The sequence below is a fragment of the Neofelis nebulosa genome, chromosome 9 (genome assembly GCF_028018385.1).
Source record: "Neofelis nebulosa isolate mNeoNeb1 chromosome 9, mNeoNeb1.pri, whole genome shotgun sequence".
NCBI lineage: Eukaryota > Metazoa > Chordata > Mammalia > Carnivora > Felidae > Neofelis > Neofelis nebulosa.
This window is the reverse complement of record NC_080790.1, coordinates 130684074-130702250: the sequence shown is the minus strand read 5'-3', so window position 1 is coordinate 130702250 and position 18177 is coordinate 130684074. Positions and strand designations below refer to the sequence as shown.

Here is an 18177-nt window from a genome sequence, read left to right as displayed (position 1 = left end):
TTGGTTGGGGTTGACCTAAATCGAGAGGCAGACTCTGCCCGTGTGCTATCCGGATTGTGTGCGCCCTAAAAGTGTCCCCGAGACTACAGTCGGCATAGTCATCGAGCATCTTGGGGAGGCCCGTTGGCAACACCCCTTCTCATCTTCAGGCTTCACCAGTCCGGTGGCCTCAACGCGCTAGGGATCCCGTTTGTCTTCTTCAGGCCAAGGAGAAGAGCCCATCACCGACCCGGAAGAATGTCCAGTCCCAGGGCGGCAGCCGGCCTTCTGTAAGACGCAGCCCCTGCCCACCGAGTAGCCCGCCCCACCGGGACGGGGCCAGGCCTCCGAGGGCCTGTGTCTCCTCTCCAGTCGCTGTGTGAAGCACGAGGCCCTCACGCCTCATCTAAGGCAGGAGGCATCGCGCGCGGCCGCCCAGGTGCCCCTGCCCTTCCCGCGGCCACCGAGCCCGTGAGAGCGCGGGCCTCCCGGCACGTGGAGCCGCCGGGCTGCCCGCACGCCCCCTCCCGCCAGATGTAGTCCAGGCCCAGCTGGGCCCGCGCAGGGATCCCCAGCACGGCCACCTGACTGAGTGCAGGGCGTGCTGCGGCCCGCTGCTTGTGCCTCCGCCGCCGGCGCTGCGGCCGGAGGAAGGCGCCCGCCGTGCACACGGGCCCTGGAAGCGCACTGCGGCCATTATCCGCGGCGCCTCCTAGTGGGTCAATGGCAAATCCTCTTGGTTCTCGCGAGAGCTCCCCCTCAGAGGGGATTATATAATTTCTCTTAGGTGGGGGTGCTGGTGCCACCCTCCCTCCAAAAAAGTTTGGTGCAAGCACAGGTGGGAGTGAGACGGTTGTCCCTGGGGGACATGGGGGGAAGGGGTAAAGCCCCCCACTGCCCCCCCTACTTAGCTGGACAATGAGTCCTCTTATGCTAATGAGGTATTTACGTCACTTCCGCTCTTTCTCGGCCGCCATTTTGGCTAGGGCAGGTTCGGGGACTCGCTCCGAGGCGCTTGTATTGTCTGCTGAGGGGAGACGCGGGATCAGCCCCCTCCCCCGCCCGTTGCCGCCGCCGCCTCCGCCGGCCCGGTCTCCCCTCCGCCGCCCGCCGGGATCCATGAGCTGAACTCCCGCCCCCCCCCTCCCTCCCGGCCGCCGCCATCTTGTGCCCCCTCCCCCTCCCGCGGGCAGCGCTAAGGGGGATTTTGGCGTCTCCTCAGACACAGCTCCCTCTCTCGGTCCCCGCTGCTGAGGAGCGAGAGGAGCGCGGCCGCCGCCGCCGCCCGCCTGCCCGCGCCGGTGAAGCCGCCTCTCCCACACCCTCCGTCTCCTCCCTCCGCCCCTCCTTTGTCTGCACCGCTCGACGACGCTGCCGCCGCCGCCGCCCGCGCGGGGACTGGAGGGAGCCGCTCGCGCCGCCGCCGCCGCCCGCCGCTCTGCTGCGCCCGCCGCGCCCCCCGGCAGCAGCCGCGGCCGCGGCGCGAGCCGGAGCCCGCCGAGCCGGAGCGCGACGAGGCCCAGGGCGCGCCCTCGCCACCGCCGTGCCGCCGCCATCCGCCCGCCGCCGCCGCCGCCGCCGCCCGGCCCCCGAGCACGCCGGCCCCGCGCGCGCCTCGAGGCCGAGTCAAGGTAAGCCCCGGCGGCCGCCGCGCGCCGACCCCGCCGCCCGGCCCCGCTCCCGCCGAGCCGGCCCCGCGGGCGCATTGTTGTTTCCCCCGCCAGCCCTCCGGCCGCATACGCTCCTTCGCCTACTCCGGTGCTGACGGAGCGCCCGCCCCGGCGCGGACCGCTACCCGGGCTCCGCTCCGGGGTCCAGGCGCCTCCTCCTGCAGCCCGACCCCCCTTCCCCGCCCCGTGAGCCCGCCGAGGCCAGCAGCCAGCCTGGCCCCCGGAGCTCGTGCCGCTGATGGCATCTCCCTCCACCCCGCCCCCAGCAAGAACCGAGCAGCTCCCATCCCTGGAACTAATCCCTTCTTCCCGTCCTCCCTCCCCTCCCCCTCCCAAAACGAGCCCCCCACGCACACCCCCAGTGCTTGGGACGAGCCTTCTGCCAGGTCTGCCCACCCTTAGCTGGGGGGAGGGGGGACAGATTGGGGGGCGGGGAGCATGCATGGCACGGGAGTGGAAAGTCTGTGCCTCCGCCGTGCAACCCTTCCTCCCTAACATGCCAGCTCCCCTCCTATCCTAACCACGGAGTCCACCACCACCCCCTTTTCTCAGAGTCGCAGCTGCCTGGTCAGCACGACCTCTTCCGAGCATTCTGAGCCCCAACTTTGCAGTAAGACGGTAAAAAATGGAAATTCAGAAAGCTGCGAAAAGATTTTTTTTTTTTAATGCAATGAATGGGGAGGAGTTCTTTGAGCACCCTTTTATTCACCTCTCTTTCCTCTGGGCTGCCTGCTTGCCTGCCTTCCCCTCCCCCCAACCTGGATGCCTGTCTGCTGGAAAAGGCGCGATTGCTTCTCTTCCTCTTCTGCCCAAGATCAGGCACTAAGGTCTGATACCCTTTTTAGTTACACGTGTGTCCACACTGAGTCTTCTTGATGTTCTTGCATTCACCAGTTCCTCTGGACAGTTCTTTGCCATAACCCCATTTCTCAGACAAAGGCTTAGGAGGGAAAAAGAACCAAACTGCTTCCTGTGTTTGCCATTTTAATGCTGTCCATCCCCACACGCCCAATTCCTATCCCTGATGTTTCTCGTGCCAGTGTCTTGAACCTTCAGGAGGAAACAAACAAACAAAAAAAATCTCCTGGGTAGCTTGATACAGTTTCTTTATAAATCTGCATTGTTGCTTCTGGTTTATGGCCACGAAGAAAATACCAGCCCCCACCCAAAATGCACCGCAGCCAAGTCGGCTAAAGGCGATGAGTGTTGGAGTCAGTAGGGGGCGCATTCCCTGCACTGGGTAAGGCTGCAGAGGGGGGAAGGGCCCCAGAGCTAGAACAGGATGTGCTTCACAGCGCCTTCTACAGACCATGGGAAAATGGACCCAGCAAGACACACTCTCGCACTCTTAGTTGGTGAGCTGACAGCAACATGGCGAAGGATTAAGTGAGTCAAGAGCGGTGATTTTATTTCTTTTAAAGAATCCACCCAGCATTTTAGAAGTTCTGTCTTTTGACTTGTTCAGAACTGTTGACCCTGACAATCCACATTTGTTCTTGGCACATCCTTGGTACACAGATTTCCTGTTCTCTGGAATTCTTCCACCTTAAGCTTTGAATGTGTCACCATGTCTTTCCAAGGTCAGGTGGTAAAGGGGAAAGTTTAAAACCTGAGAGTAATGGGTTTGGGAGTATTGCTGATAACCTCCTCTCTTCACGGCCCAAATCTTTCCAAGTCTTTGAGAGTTAAAAATCATTCTCGAGGGATGTTAGATTTCAGTGGGGTAGTAATTTTCATGAGCATGTAGATGGGTGTCATGATTTGCAAAGCCTTGTTGGTAAACATCGAGCCCATGTTGAGTTCTTCGTTGTCAAACTCAACAGAGTTGATTGTCAAATTTTGTTGCCTTCCAACTTTGGACTTGTAATTGCCGTTCATTATCCTCAGTAGCCAACCACCTTTGCAAAAGTGTTGACACCGGTCTTCTGTGAGCACCCACCTTCTTAGGGTGTGTTGATTTCTATAGATTTTACTCCTCTTGTTATTTCCATAGGTGTGAGATGCACAATGCGAAACCTAGGCCCCAGCTTTTGCACCATGATGCACAGGGTTGTACTTTTTGTACTGAACTGATAGGTGGCCTAGTGGTTATGCCCTGTACTACCATTTTGAGGATCTGGACTCCGTTCCTGCCTTGCTCTTTGGACCACATTGTCAATTCACACCGGTGGGTATATTCATTTTGGAGGGTGGGAACTGCAGCAACAGGGAGGCCAGAGACTTCTTCCTCCTTGGTCACCACCAAAGCCAACACTTCCAAAATATCAGCCTAGCCACATTCCTCAAGGAACCGGTTAGAGCTGGTTGCAGTCGTGGGTTCTGAACAGAGAAATGACTTAATGGCTTGTTTAAGACAAAAATTTTTTAAGTTGCTAATATTGTTTTAATGGTTTGCATTCTGCACTCTTGTGTATAAAGTTAAGTTCTCGATTACTGTTATCTTGATGACCAGTCTCAAGAGTTGCTAAGCTTCTATAAACCTTGGAGATTCTCTGATCAGAACAGACTTTTTCCATGAACATGAACTTGCTACCAATGACTGACAGTGGTAGTTGATACTCAGAGGGTACTTTAAGACTTTGTTGCAAGTTTTATATAGATACACCAAGATAAATTTGTGGGGATATGAATGGATGTATTCTTTGATAGACACAGTTATTCAGTTGGTGCTTAAGGGAGAATTTTCCTTGAGCATTTGCTGCCAAGTAACATTTTGGTGAGTGAAAAGGAGGCAGTTTGGTTCAGATAGTCCATTTGGAGACAATTAAATACTGCTTTTGCAATTTTTTAGTGACTTCAAGAATCAGATACTAAATCTAAGTGGTATTATTTATAATTTTAAAAACTGCTCGGTATTTATTAAACAAGTATAATTTTGACCTGTACTCGGTCTTTGGTATATACTTGTATGAGTTTTTAAATGAGTAATTTGAAAACAACTTACTTGAGTGCATGTTTGAGGTGAAGTTTGTGAAGGTGCTTTTGTTTGCTTTGGCAAATTATACATACGATACAGTGTTAACTGATTGTCCTTAGTGGTAGTAGCCATTTTTCCCCTACAGGAGAACTTGCTGTGATCTCTTAGAAAGCATGTATTTTGCAGTTTCAAGGTTTCCTGGTTTTACTAGTCAAAATAAATAAATAAAAGGTGAAACAGTTGGGCTTGAAGGCTGGAATTTAGGTAAACCTATGAGGGCTTGTTAAAAGTACAGAAAAGAAAAGAAAAAAAAAAAAGCCTTAATAAACCAGAGGGTGGGGATGGGTATTCTGTTTAATTGAACTTTTAATAGAAATTCCTAATTTATCTTGGCCCTTGTTGGAAATTTACTGAAATTACCTTATTAGAGGCTGCTATACATTGAACCAACCAAATCTTTGATTCTGGTTCTTAAAGTCTCTGTATAGAAAACTTAGGAGATTGGGCTTTGAATCTCTAAAGATTTCTGGCCCCGGCTATCCTGGAAGTCATTGGTTGTAAACATACCCACTGTGAATTTGTCTTGCTTAAATTTCTCTTTTTTTTCCTTAAACCAGAGTGCAGGAAAAGTTCTAATACTATTTATATTAAAATAAAACGTCACCATGTTGAACAGATTAAGTGTCAAGTAAGTTCACAATTATTGTTTTTTTTTTGATGACCCAATCTGAAGAGTTGCTAAGCTTTTAAAAACCAGAAAGAGTCTCTGATTAGAATAGGCCTTTCCGTGAACATGTAGTTGCTACCAAATAACCAGCTAATAGGCTTTTATCAAGTAAAAATGGCTTTTGGTTTTTGTTATAATGTAAATGCACATACTTATTTGATTATGAAAAGGAGAATTAAATAAGGTCGCTTTACTAGTAACTATCCACAAAATTTGAAAAATATCTACTGAATATAGTTTTCAGTATTTTAAAATGTAGATATTTAGCAGTCTGTTGATTCACATATTTAAGATGTACACACACTGGCTACATGTTTAATTGTGGGAATTACTTTAACGAGGATGATATGGCTGATCTGTTAACAAGGAGCAGGTAGGAATCGATACTTGGGTAGAGAGAGATTGAAAGAAAAACCTCAGAATTTCAGTGGTATTTTTGTCTTTTGGGAACTATATATAAGTAACAAAAATTGCATAAGTTGTAATAGACTTTGGCAGGTTGAGTCCATTAATGGGTGTGTGTATATATACACACTTCAAATACAACCCGCTTTTTTAGAGTTGAAAATGACTGGCCTGTTATTAAATACAAAGTCCATGCATTAGAGATGCGGTTGGGAAACAGTATGTTAACTATGGAAAAAATGAATTAGACGTTGTAGTTTTTTTTTTTTTTTTTAATAACCTGTTAAAATCTTAGATGAACTTTTAAGAAATGTGAAAAGTACAAAAAAATGAAAAATTTTATTTTACGATAAGATTAGAAGCTAATTTGTAGTTTTTACCAAGATGCTCAAAACTGTTGTGTGATAATCCACGTGTTCATCCTGGACTTTTAAAAGACTTTCACTTTAAAGTCTGTTATGTCTTCCAGAAGATAAAATACTTTTCATGGGGAGTTTAACTTTCATTTATTTGCCTAAGAGACATGAACATTAAGTAAAACTTTGCTCCCCTAAGTAAATAATTTAGTTAGATTCACAGAGCCTGACATGTTCTTAGCCTCACAAACTTAGGAAGTTTTTCTTCCCCTAGTTTTCTAAGAGCCTGTGACATTAAGTCTGGGACAAATGGCCATATTTTGCTGCTGTGCATCACTGTCAGTTATACATTTTATGTTAGTTTGGAAACTTGGCATTTAAAATTGGTGAGAAACCGCCCCACGCTAACTGAATTGATAATTTTGAACGTAGAAGCCATTTCTTATTTACTCATTGACACTTTTCTGCCTTAATCATTGAGCTACTTTATGAAAGAGGCCATCTGTGTTTGGCCCAGCATGAGTGGCCACAATTCCATTGTGACTTTATGCTTTTTATAGCCTGATCCTGTTAATTACAAAGTGAGGGAAAGGCTGATTGTGCTCCCTCAGTCTCTCAGGGTCTTCGTACTCCTTAGACCTATGTTTTGGTTGTGACCTACCTTTGCTCTCTGGCAGTTTAGGAGTCTGCTTAAATGAGAATCCATATTCTGCTTCACTGGAAGAAGGCTCTCCTCACGTATTATCAAGCTTCTCAAACTGGGGTACAGATAGGTGTACTTGATTATATTGTGATATATGTGTCTATCTATCTTAGGAAGTCACAGATAAAATGTGAGCCAGCTATATAAAGGAACCATTTTGATTGAGGGCGCACATTTTCTAATGAGTGTAAAATGCAAAGTTCCTTTCATTCTTTCCATCTGGGTTCTGTCCTCTCCGTGTCTGCAGCAGCTAGCCTCTGCCTGTAGTTCTTTGAAGTGCACTCACAAGCTGCCTTGCTTTTGTTGATCCCTGGTTTAGTTCTAACACAGCAGCTAGAGAAATACTGAAATCTCCAGAATGTCAGCAGTGTTCCAAAAATGAAGGTTCAGAAATTAAGGAGAGCATAAGAACTTTTGGTAGAGTTTACTAAGGGAAGACTGCCCTGAACATATACTGCAGTTTAAGACTTAAGGTTAAGGTTTAACTCAAAAGCATGCACATGATCTACTGTAGGAGACTTGTGCATTGTTTGACCATCCCTTAGAATTAAAAATAAATCCCTACACATCCTAACTCCCTCTCCAGTAAGGGTATAGAGTTATAATTGAGTCACTCGGCTGTGGCTTGTTGCTGTTTATGTGTCACTTTTCACATGACTTGGTTGATGATTTCAGTAAGGGTGAGCTGTGAGTGGAAAGGCCTCTTTGCTGGCCTTTATGGTATTATAATATTAATGGTATGCCTGTTTTATTTGCCAGGCACTTTATGAAACCATTCTCAACTCTCTCAGGATAGTCCTTGTTTCACAAGTGGGCAAATCAAGGCACTGCGACATGCACTGATGAAGTGAGCTACAGAATGTGTCTGTGCCAGGCCTGTGCCTGGAACATAGGCTTTTATAGGTTCCCATGTGCTGTTTGGCTGATGAGGGCACACACGAATGCTTCATGGTGATGTTTTGTGCTTCTGTATCAGAGAGTACCCAAGGATCCTAAGTGGGCTTCACAAAGAGGCTGGCAAGAGAGCACTGGTGAAAATTGTGCTGGGGGCTGGTTAGTTGAAGTAGTGTGTGTCTAGTTTGGAGTTGCCTGTCCAAGGATCTAAAAAGAAAGTTTGTTTGTGGTCCTGTTGCTTTTTCCAGTGTTTTGGTTTAGGGCAGTCTTAGTCCTTCTCTCCTCTGAGCAGTTATTTTTGCTTAGACAGATAATTGCTGGCTTTTGCCCTTCTGCCTTTCCTTTTTCTGAACCCTCTGTGCTCCGTTGAAGAGTTTTGTGTGGAAACCTGTGCTTCCCTTGAAAATCTGCATCTTTTTCTGGTGGGAACTGGCAACAATTGAAAACCTGTGTGAGTGGTTTCTTTTGAAATGTGATATATCTGAAAAAACTTCTGTCTGGTGGAAGTACAGAAAAACTCATTAAAATTTTAAGTTGGGGTTGTAAACATAAGTCAGTAGTTGGAGTTCTTGCTCTCGTGAAAGGGAGACTGGAAGTGTCTTACACAGTGGGCTCAAAGTCCTGGTTCTGAATCAGTTAGGCTTAAAAACAACACCAAGAAAAAACTTCTCTGCAGAAGGTGTGAGGGTTGAGCCAGCAAGTGGCAAAGCCTGCTGCAAGAATAATGTTTCTGCTACAAAGAAAGCTTTGCCTAAACTTTGACTCTTTGGAGGTAGCTTAGAAAAACTTGAGGTGATTCAAGTAAATTATTCTTTTATTCATGGATGAGGAGAAAACTAACCTTTCCCTTACTCTGGGAAAATTATTTGAGTAGTTTTGATAGAGCATGGAAATGTTACCATTAAGGGATTAAAAATAACCTGTTTTTCGTCTTAGGCGATTTAGATGCGAAGACAAGGACATGTCACTGGAATGATTAAAAGTAGATGTACCTAGATGTCTTCTTAGGCCCACTTGTGAATTGATTTCCCTTGTTCACATATCTCTTAAGCCAGGTTGTCCACCTAAATTGACAGCAGCAGCACTAAAGCTATGGAGTTCTTACGTAGGCACCAAAGTGTTGGAGTCGTGCCCCAACGCTATGTCCCTGCCTTGCCGGAATGCCTGTTTAAAACGGAGTAAATTGGGAAATCCTCCCCGTCTCATACTCTCTGAAGTTAGATTAGGGTGTTAGAGATGGTCTCCATCCTTTTGGGGTGGGCGGTAAGCTGTGAGGCATCTTTCTCCCTGTCACGTAAAATTGCGTCTACTCCAGTATGTAATATCAATAAAGGGTTAGGGACCATACCTCCAGTTGCTCAGCTGTCATCTTGTCCCTCTGGCTTCATCTCCCCTTCCATCCATGTATATATCTTAACAGTTTCAGCACACTCTCAGAAGTGCACCCTGAAAGCCATTGATTGGTTCCATTGGTGTTCTGTAGATTCTGGCGGTCACAGCTAGGAATCTCATCTGAAATCCAAATACTCCCAAGTAATAGGGAGTTTCCAGTTACAGGCACTAGTCTTGTAGTCTGGAAGTCTTCTTAAAAGAGAAGTGACCCACATGCTTTTTAAAATAATAAATATGCAAAATCTAGATCACACCTTTAAGTTTCTATGTGACCGTAAGTCACCTAGGCTTATTGTGGGTACCCGCAGATACGCTATTGCATAAACGTCTTAAGTGCCGCAGAGTTTGTGAAGTTAAGAATATGCTAACTCTTTAACACGAAAAGCTCCCATAAACATTTTCTGTGAAAGCACTGTTATGTGTGTGAATGCGCGTTATAATGTGTATAGGAACAGGTGTATGGCAACCACGTCTGAATCTCAGGAATAATAGTCCATATTTTTAAAAAAGATTATATATACTGTGGTGTGAGCTCATAATTTTCAAAGTGATTATTCCAGTATCTGATCTGGTTTAAGATAATAATGATAACTGCTATAAATATTAACTGCTGTCATCTCATTTAATCCTTCTGGCACTTGAACAATGGGGATAGTGTCCTTCTGGTTATATACCATAAGGAAACAGACCTCCAGAGGTTGAGTAACATCTTTAAGTTCACAAAGCTAGTAAGTGGCAAGAGTAAGGATATTTGAACACAGATCTGTCCAGCTCTGGAGCTGGAGCTGTATTCTTAATCACTACATTGTACCATCTTTCTTTTGAGCAGAGGAAAACTTTGTTTGTGACCCTATTTGTTACAGAAGTTTGAAGCTGTGAGGTAACAATTTTACATGTGGCTGATAGGTCAGCTAAATTTTTGTTCATAAAAACAATATAGTCTTACTGGAAAACAGATTTTAATGTAGGCTATAGGGTTCAGCCTTGAACTTCACCTTTTGCTATCACTTCAATATCGTATTACCTTACCTTACCTTACCTTGTACCTAAGGCTCTGGTGATTTTGCAGACCTTTCAGATCGCATAGGTCTGAAACGGGTGTAAGCTCTCTCAGGCAATTCTGACAGTTGCTTAGGCCTGGTATGCCACTCTTTATAGACTTCCTTTAGGCCTTTTTTAAATGGGACCTGCCGACCATGGCCAGATGCATTCTCTTAAAGTGCCATTAGAACTGTATCACTTCTCTACTTTAGTATCTGCAGCATCTCGGTGCCTGCCAGACATAGCAGCAGACTCTAGCTTCACACTCGAGGCTTCTTTCCTGTCCCCGACCTACCCTTCCAACCTTGTCATTCATTATTACTCAGAAGCTTGACATATCAGCCATTCTGGACTCTGTGCAGTACTTCCTAAAACTCCTTTCCCACCTCTGGAACTGTGTGCCAGCAAGGGTTGGTTTGTTTGTTTGTTTTTGTTTGTTGGTTTTTTTTTTTTTTTTTTTTTTTTTGCAGTGAATGCAGACTCTCAACTAACCTAGTGGCCCCAGCTTAGCCTGTATTTCCACCTTCTCCTGAGCTCCCCTGCTGCGAATGAATTCTCCCTTTTATGAAACCTCAGTGCATTTAATTTGTCACACATCTGACACTTTGCTTCTTTTCCTGTGTGTATTTATGGGGTGTCATCTCTGTAAGTCCTTTCTAGGCAGGGACTGTTCATTCCGTCGACGTGTGTTGAGTGCCTGCTACGTGCCAGCCACCATTGTAGATTGCTAGAGATCTAGCAGAGGAGAAGAAACCGAGCAAGATCTTTTCAATAGACTTTCTTTGCTTTGGATACTGAGATGGCACCCTTGTCTTCTTGCATATTTTAAGGGTTCTTAAGTCCATCAGTTGAGATCAGGAAGATCGGTCTCTGCTAAAAAATGATTCATAGTGATTGTAATTTACAGCCATGACTACCTCTTTACCACACTGTATCAATTATAATTTCAGGTCATAGTTTTACTAACTCTGAATTCGCCTGTGATGAGTATTTAAAATAAAACATTTGAGTCACAGTGTAATTGTAGTTTTGAAGATAATGTGAATGGGGCTGTTTCTTTCCCACTAGATTTGTGGTTTGGTATTAGTGAGCCACACCACATGAAGAAAACAAAACTTAGTAAACTTAAATTTTCATCACTGTGTCACCTTTGAAAAGCCTTCCTAATTTATTTTTGTTAGCACCTCTCCCCTTTTGCAGTTCTACCTTTATAACCATTTGAAAGAAATGTAAACTCATTTAAAAATTTAACACATGGAAAATCTTTGAAAATCTTTTCTGTACTGCTACATGTTTTAAGTTTATTTATTTTGAGAACGAGTGCACGAGCACAAGCAGGGGAGGGGCAGAGAGACAGAGAGAGAATCCTAGGCAGGCCTGCACTGTCTGTGGATAGCCAGATGTGGGCCTCAACCTCACTAACCCATGAGATCATGACCTGAGCCAAAATCAAGAGTCGGATGTTTAACCAGCTGAGCCACCCAGGCACCCCTTCACTGAGATTTTTTTTGAGTACTCAACAGTTGGGGACCATTAGTATGTTACCATAGAGTCATTCATTTAATACTGTCCAAAAGGTCCAGAATTTTACAAAGGCCTTCAACGTTCCTGTACATCCAGGACCTGCTCTAGAAGATCTGTTCTGTGCAAAGAAATCTTAACAGATGCTTAATATTCACAGTTTTGGCAGAGACTCATCAATGATAAATGCCTCTGATTTCGAACCAGACTGTCCATGCTGATAAAATTATTACCAAACCTTATTTGGTTCCATATTCAGCATTGTTGCCTCAGATTTTCCAGTAGTGACATTTAGTATCTCCTATGAGTAGAATCACAGTATTTGTCCTTTTGTAACCAGCTTATTTCAGTTAGCCTAATGTCTTCAAGGTTCGTCTGTGTTTCCAGTAGCCACATTTTAACTTTTAATTTCATTTAATGTTAACATTTAATTTAAAAATGAAATTAATTGTAATGTGTTTTTAACCTGGTAAATCCAAAGTATGGTCATTTCAACATGTCAATATTTTTGAAAAGGTACTTGCAAGATATTTTTCATTTTTTAATTCTAAGTCTTGGAAATCCCAAGTATATTTTACATGTGAAAGCATATCTTAAATGGGCAAAGACTTGAATAAACCTTTCTGCAAAGAAGACATACAAGTGGCCAGTAAGCACATGAAGATGCTCAGTACCCTTCACGGTCATTAAGGAAATGCACATCACATCTACGATGAAATACTACCTCATACGCATTAAGAGGGCTGTGATAAAAAATTAACAGATGTTGGTGAAGATGGGGAGAAATTGGAAGCATTGTGCACTGTTGATGGGAATGGAAGTGGTAGAACCGCACACCCATGTTCACAGCAGTATTCATAGTAGCTAAAAGGTGGAAGCAACGCAGGTGTCCCATCAACTGCAAGATGTGGCACGTACATAGCATGGAATATCATTCAGCCTTTAAAAGGAAGGACATTTGGGGGCACCTGGGTGGCTTAGTCGGTTGAGCGTCTGACTTCGGCTCAGGTCATGATCTCGCGGTTGGTGAGTTCAAGCCCCGCGTCGGGCTCTGTGCTGACAGCTCAGAGCCTGGAGTCTGCTTCGGATTCTGTGTCTCCCTGTCTCTCTGCTCCTCCCTCACTTGGGCTTGGTCTCTCTCTGTCTCTCAAAATGAATAAACGTTAAAAAAACAAACAAACAAAAAAAACACATTTTTTTTTTTTGAAGAAGGAAATTCGGACACAGGTTAACACGTACAAACCTGGAAGACATTGTGCAAAAGGAAAAGCCAGTCACAAAAAGACTTTGTGATTCCACTTACGTGAAATACTTAGCAGTCAAAATCATGGAGACAGTAGAATTGTGTTCGCCTGGTGCAGAGGGGAGTGAAATGGGGAGTTAATTGTCTAATGTGTAGAGTTTCACTTTTGCATCACGAAAAGAGTTCCGGAGATGGGTGGTGGTGATGGTAAAATGGTATTATGACTGCTTAGTACCACTGAACTGTATACTTAAAAATGGTTAAGATGGTAAATTTTGTTACGTGTATTTTTACACAATATAAATTGATTTAAAAGCATCTCTCCAGGCGTGCCTGGCTGGCTCAGTTGGTGGAGCATGCAACTCTAGATCTCAGGTTGTAAGTTGGAGCCCCATGTTGGGTGGAGACATTAGTTAAGGTATAAAAAAAATTGTTTTTAAATAAATAAAAGCATACCTCCATTTCAGGCTAACCACATTTTATGTGAAGAAGAGCCATTTGTGCTAGCATTTACCTTGTTGGAAGGAAAGCACAGTTCTTAGAATAAAAATTTAAAAACTCTCAGCCAGCATTGCTTTTCTTGCTGCATGACTAAATGCTTGAGATGCATAGATGCATTTCCTTTTAAAAGAAAAATTGCGGGGCGCCTGGGTGGCTCAGTCGGTTAAGCGTCTGACTTCGGCTCAGGTCATGATCTCACGGTCCGTGAGTTCAAGCCCTGCGTTGGGCTCTGTGCTCACAGCTCAGAGCCTGGAGCCTGTTTCGGATTCTGTGCCTCCCTCTCTCTCTGCCCCTCCCCTGTTCATGCTCTCTCTCTGTCTCAAAAATAAGTAAACGTTAAAAAAAAAAAGAAAGAAAAAAGAAAAATTGCGTGTGTGTAAAAATCCAGAAGGATAAATATACCCAATGTTACCCTTGCCTTTGGGTATGATTATTTGTGTTCCGTGCCTTTTCTACATTTTGTTACATTAGCTCCAGTTGCCTTTTTCTTTTGTCACAGTTTTACTGAGATGTAACTCCTACACCATGCAATTCAGCCCCATGAAATCTATGATTTTTTTTTTGTATATTCAAAGAGTTGTGCAGCCATCACCCCACAAAAGAACCGGGTCCCCATTAGCAGTCACCTTCAACCTCCCCCCCAACTCCTCTAGCCTTTGGCAGCTTTACTCTTTATGTCTCTGTAGATTTGCCTATTCTGCACCTTTTGTGTAAATGGAATCATATAACAAGTGGCCTCTGGCAGCTGACGTCTTTCACTTCTTTTACATTATATTTCATACGATGTTTTCAGGTTTCATCTGTGTTGGAGCATAGATCAGTACATTTTTATGGCCGAGTCATTTCATTGTATGAATATACCACATTTGATTTATCCATTTAACAGTTAATGGAGATTTGGGTGGTTTCTCCTTGGGTGCTAATAATTACTGTGAGAACATTTCGGGTATAGGTTTTCATGTGGATGTATGTTTTTATTTCCCGGTTGCTTTTGTAACAAAAATGAATGGAACTTTATTTGCCAAAAACAGCCTAAGAGGTAGTTGAAAGCAGACCAGCCTCCTGCCTAACCCTGTTCTCCAGAAAAAGAAAAAGGATCACCAAAGCCTCTTCTTTCCCAAGCAGTTTTTGGAGTAGCATGGTTCGAGTATTGATAATTGGAAGGTGGTAAAAGAGAGACATAGGATACGTCTGTTTTTGAAAAGCTGTCGTCTTACTTAGGGATACAAAGGTTGTGGTTTTCGTTTTGAAGGTATTATTACGATTTAAATGTCCTTCCAGCGTGACTGTTTAGTGAGTTGGCATTCATGGTGATGGTAAGAGCACTTTAGAGCAAGTGGTCTCAGAACTCAGTTCTTGTTTCAGTTCTCTGGATCTCACGGGGCCATCTGACCTGAGATATGTGCGAATTCTTAATCCCAGTTTCACCTCTTGAGCTAGTTTAGTTGAGCTTGTATAAGGTCATTTCAGTCTTGAGTTTTGAAGTTTTGGCGCGTGGAGATGTATCTATTTGACATGCTCTTGTTTATTACCTTCAATGTCAGAGATCAGACCTTGGTCCAAATGGGTAATGGGAGGAGGGCTGCATCCTAGATCTGAAGATGACCTTGAGACCCGGCTCTGCTCTGTCACGGACAAACTGATCACCCTTGGGTCAGGTGCTTCACCTCAGTTGCTAATCTGTAAAATGAGAAGAGTTTAGATTAGGCAACCCTGAGGCTCTTTCAGTGATTCACAGTGTTCCACTTTAGAATCGGAATACTCTTGCCCCTTCACTTGAAAAGATACTTAAAGACTTGATAATTACTTCCCTTCAAACCAGACGTGGACTCAGTACAGATTTTTTTTTTCTCACCAACTGAACCACCTAATACTGAAACACGCAGCACATATTTAAAAAAAAAAAAAAAATCTTGGTTAATTGTCACATGTGAGGTGGCTGCCACCAACACAAATAACACCTTTCAGGAGCATTAGTTTAAAAATAATATCCAGGGCATGCCCAGTGAGTGGAACATGCGACTCTTGATCTCAGGGTCATGAATTTGAGCCCCATGTTGGGCAGAGAGATTACTCTTTTAAAAAATAATAAAATTTGAAAAAAAAAAACCCAGTAACATCCAGAACTAGAGAAGTGTTGTCCCATTTGACCTTCTGATTTAGCATATCTGGAATAAGTTTATTCAGGGCACCAAAGACATTGACAGACTGGAGCCTGTCCACTGGAGATTGGCTTCTGTGATAGCAGAAGCAATGGTGAAAAGAACTGAGTGTGGGTAACTTGGAGAAGGGGGAATATTTGGGAGGAGAAAGGGTCTGAAAAACGTGGAAGGCTGCCCTGTGGCTAGAGGATTAAAGATTTCTGTACCCGGACTGAGAGCTCTAGGCTTGTGGACACAGCTTTCCGGCGTGGGACAAGCTTCCTGGCAGGGTCTGTGCTGTGCTCACTCAAGGTGATCAGGCAGAGAGATGATCTTAGAGCAGGGCTGCTTGTGGGAGGGATTCACCCATGGTTCGTCAACAGTGGCCAAAAGTGTTCCTATGACCAAATGTTGTACAGGATGCTATATTTGCATAAATATACTCATGTTGCCATCTACTTACCAAAAAAATAGTATGAAAGCTTAAGGAATTTAATCATTGATTTGGTTAAGACTTGAAGAACATCAAAATGTCTTTTTCTGGAGGCAGTTTTATATTTGACAAGATTAACTCCGTTGGGATTTATTATTATCAGAGAATAGTAAAAGTCAATGCAGTTAGTGGATAAGAATAAAACAGAAATTGGTTACATTTCCTGCCTGCTTCTTTATTAACAGGGTTCTAACATGATTATCCTAAGCAAAATAATTCATTATTCAGATTTAGTTTTTGGTACAAGTGTGTCTTCATTTGCAAAGTAATTTCTCTTTCTCATCCTCCTGGGCTTTCCTAATAAACCCCTGTTGTGGCCTCAACACTACTTCACAATTTCTGTTAATTAAGGAGAAGGGAGCCTAAACTTTGTTTTCTTACCTCTCATGCTGCACAGTTTTATCTGCTAATCCAGAAGAGCATTCTGCTCCTGGATTATCAGTTACATTCTCTGGTATTTGGGATTGAGAAAGAGAGATGATAATTAGAGCTGCCTTTCTATGAAGAGCCTCTGGCATCTGCAAGGTCTTTTGCCCAAGTTTATAGGAAATTGAAAGATTAGCTGCTTCTGTTCAGGACTGTGGCTTTAAAAAAAAAAAAAAAAAACGATTGAGCAGGGTGATTGCTTCCAGACTGAATGTTAGGCTCTGGGCTCTCAACACTGTCACTCGTTGGAAGGTTGTTCTAGAAAGGCTTTTACAGGGTTTATTTTTCAAAATACAAACATACAAACTTTTTTACGACTGGTTTAGTTTAAATGTAGGACTTAGTGACACCCTTAAAAGCAAATAAGATGTGTCTGTTCACTGCTTCTGATCCCAGAATTATCAGGAAAGATAAGCACTTAACTGATTATAAAAGAAACTGTGTTTTACAATAACCACAGTTATGCTCTGTGATATTGACTGGTATTAAATATGTTGCTGAGGAGGTGGTAAGAGGAAGAGTGAGCGCACAAATATGGAAATGTTTTCTTTCTGCCTAGTTTTTATTTTAATGGGTCCTAAATGTTTCCACAGAGATGTCACAAGAGCTGTTTTTAAAAAAAAGTACATCATAGGTAGCATGAAGATTTCATGAAAATCTTAAAACGTCTGTGCTTCCTAAAAAATAAAATTTAGTTAACGATTTAAACTTAAAATATATCTGACCCTTAAACCCCATTGTGGGTTATAAGATCTTTATATAAATAGTTGAATCCTTAGAACATTGGAATACTTTGTTTTCTTAATATCAAGGGTCTGAATTTCTTCTTACATGTTAATTTGGACTGAGGATGTTTTCAAAAATGTAATTGTTTATATTGTAGTAGTTTGAATGTCTTCCTAATTCTTTATTAATTTAGAAAATAACAACTGCCATTTTTCTTCACTAGTAATGGCATAATTTCCGGCCTTTGATCCCACCCCCAGCCCCCAGTAAAAGATTTTCCCAGATGTGTATTTTTCTTTACAGCTTGATGTAGAAAGGTTTAAAAGACAACATCAAAGTATAAACTGTACTTTAATCCTTAGGCTTATTGTGGGCTTCTGATAACCATACTCTGATCAGACTGTAATTTTAGGTAGCGGAGATTTTCAGTAAACTACTGGAATTCTGCTGTAGCCATCAAACTTCTTGCTTTGGGTGATTGCCCACCAGGTCCCGATTCTACATTTCACAACTGCCACCTTGGCATATATATTTGCTTTAGAAACAGTTTAGGCAAGTAACTATTTCAAGGAGATTCTCGGGAACAGACTTTTCCTTTTTTCTCTTCCCATTTCAACCTGAGTCCCTCTACTTTTTTATAATTCAGTTAAGATTTGTTTAGAAACCAGGGTTTGCTCTTCAAAGGGGGTGTCGGGGGTGTTGAAAACCCTGGTTTTAGACTAAGCAGCTTATGTTTAGGTGTTACCAGGAAGAAGTAACCATTCCTGGCTAGCTCTCAGTGCATTGTTAGAAACATTTGCTTAAGATAATTACAAGTTATAATCACTCACATAACTGATGCATTAGTTGTCACTCGGGTATGTGCTTAGATTTTGGTTCCCAGATACGAGAAAGTTGCACTTCTACTTGGGGGTGATGGAAACTAGGACATGCTGTCGTATTTACTTCCGTATTTTCTGGCATGTTAAATTAGCACCATATGTTCTTATTAAGAACTTGGGAAACATAAGAATGCACATAAAAATATGAAGAATTGTAATAC

At 43.3% G+C, this 18177-nt stretch overlaps 1 protein-coding gene across 5 annotated transcripts in view; it reads left to right on the top strand.

Annotated features, from left to right (window-relative positions):
- Positions 1-18177, top strand: part of ADNP (activity dependent neuroprotector homeobox) — a 33020-nt gene that overhangs the window by 2334 nt on the left and 12509 nt on the right. The window contains exons 1-2 of one of the 5 annotated variants that reach the window (XM_058685965.1): positions 937-1610; positions 3643-3816. The exons of 1 other annotated variant lie outside the window; for it this stretch is intronic. The gene's annotated coding sequence lies outside the window, so the exon portion shown is untranslated. Of the gene's footprint in view, positions 1-936; positions 1611-2111; positions 3817-5183; positions 5255-18177 lie in introns of those variants that run through there. 3 more of the 5 variants (XM_058685966.1, XM_058685967.1, XM_058685964.1) reach the window with 3 other exon arrangements.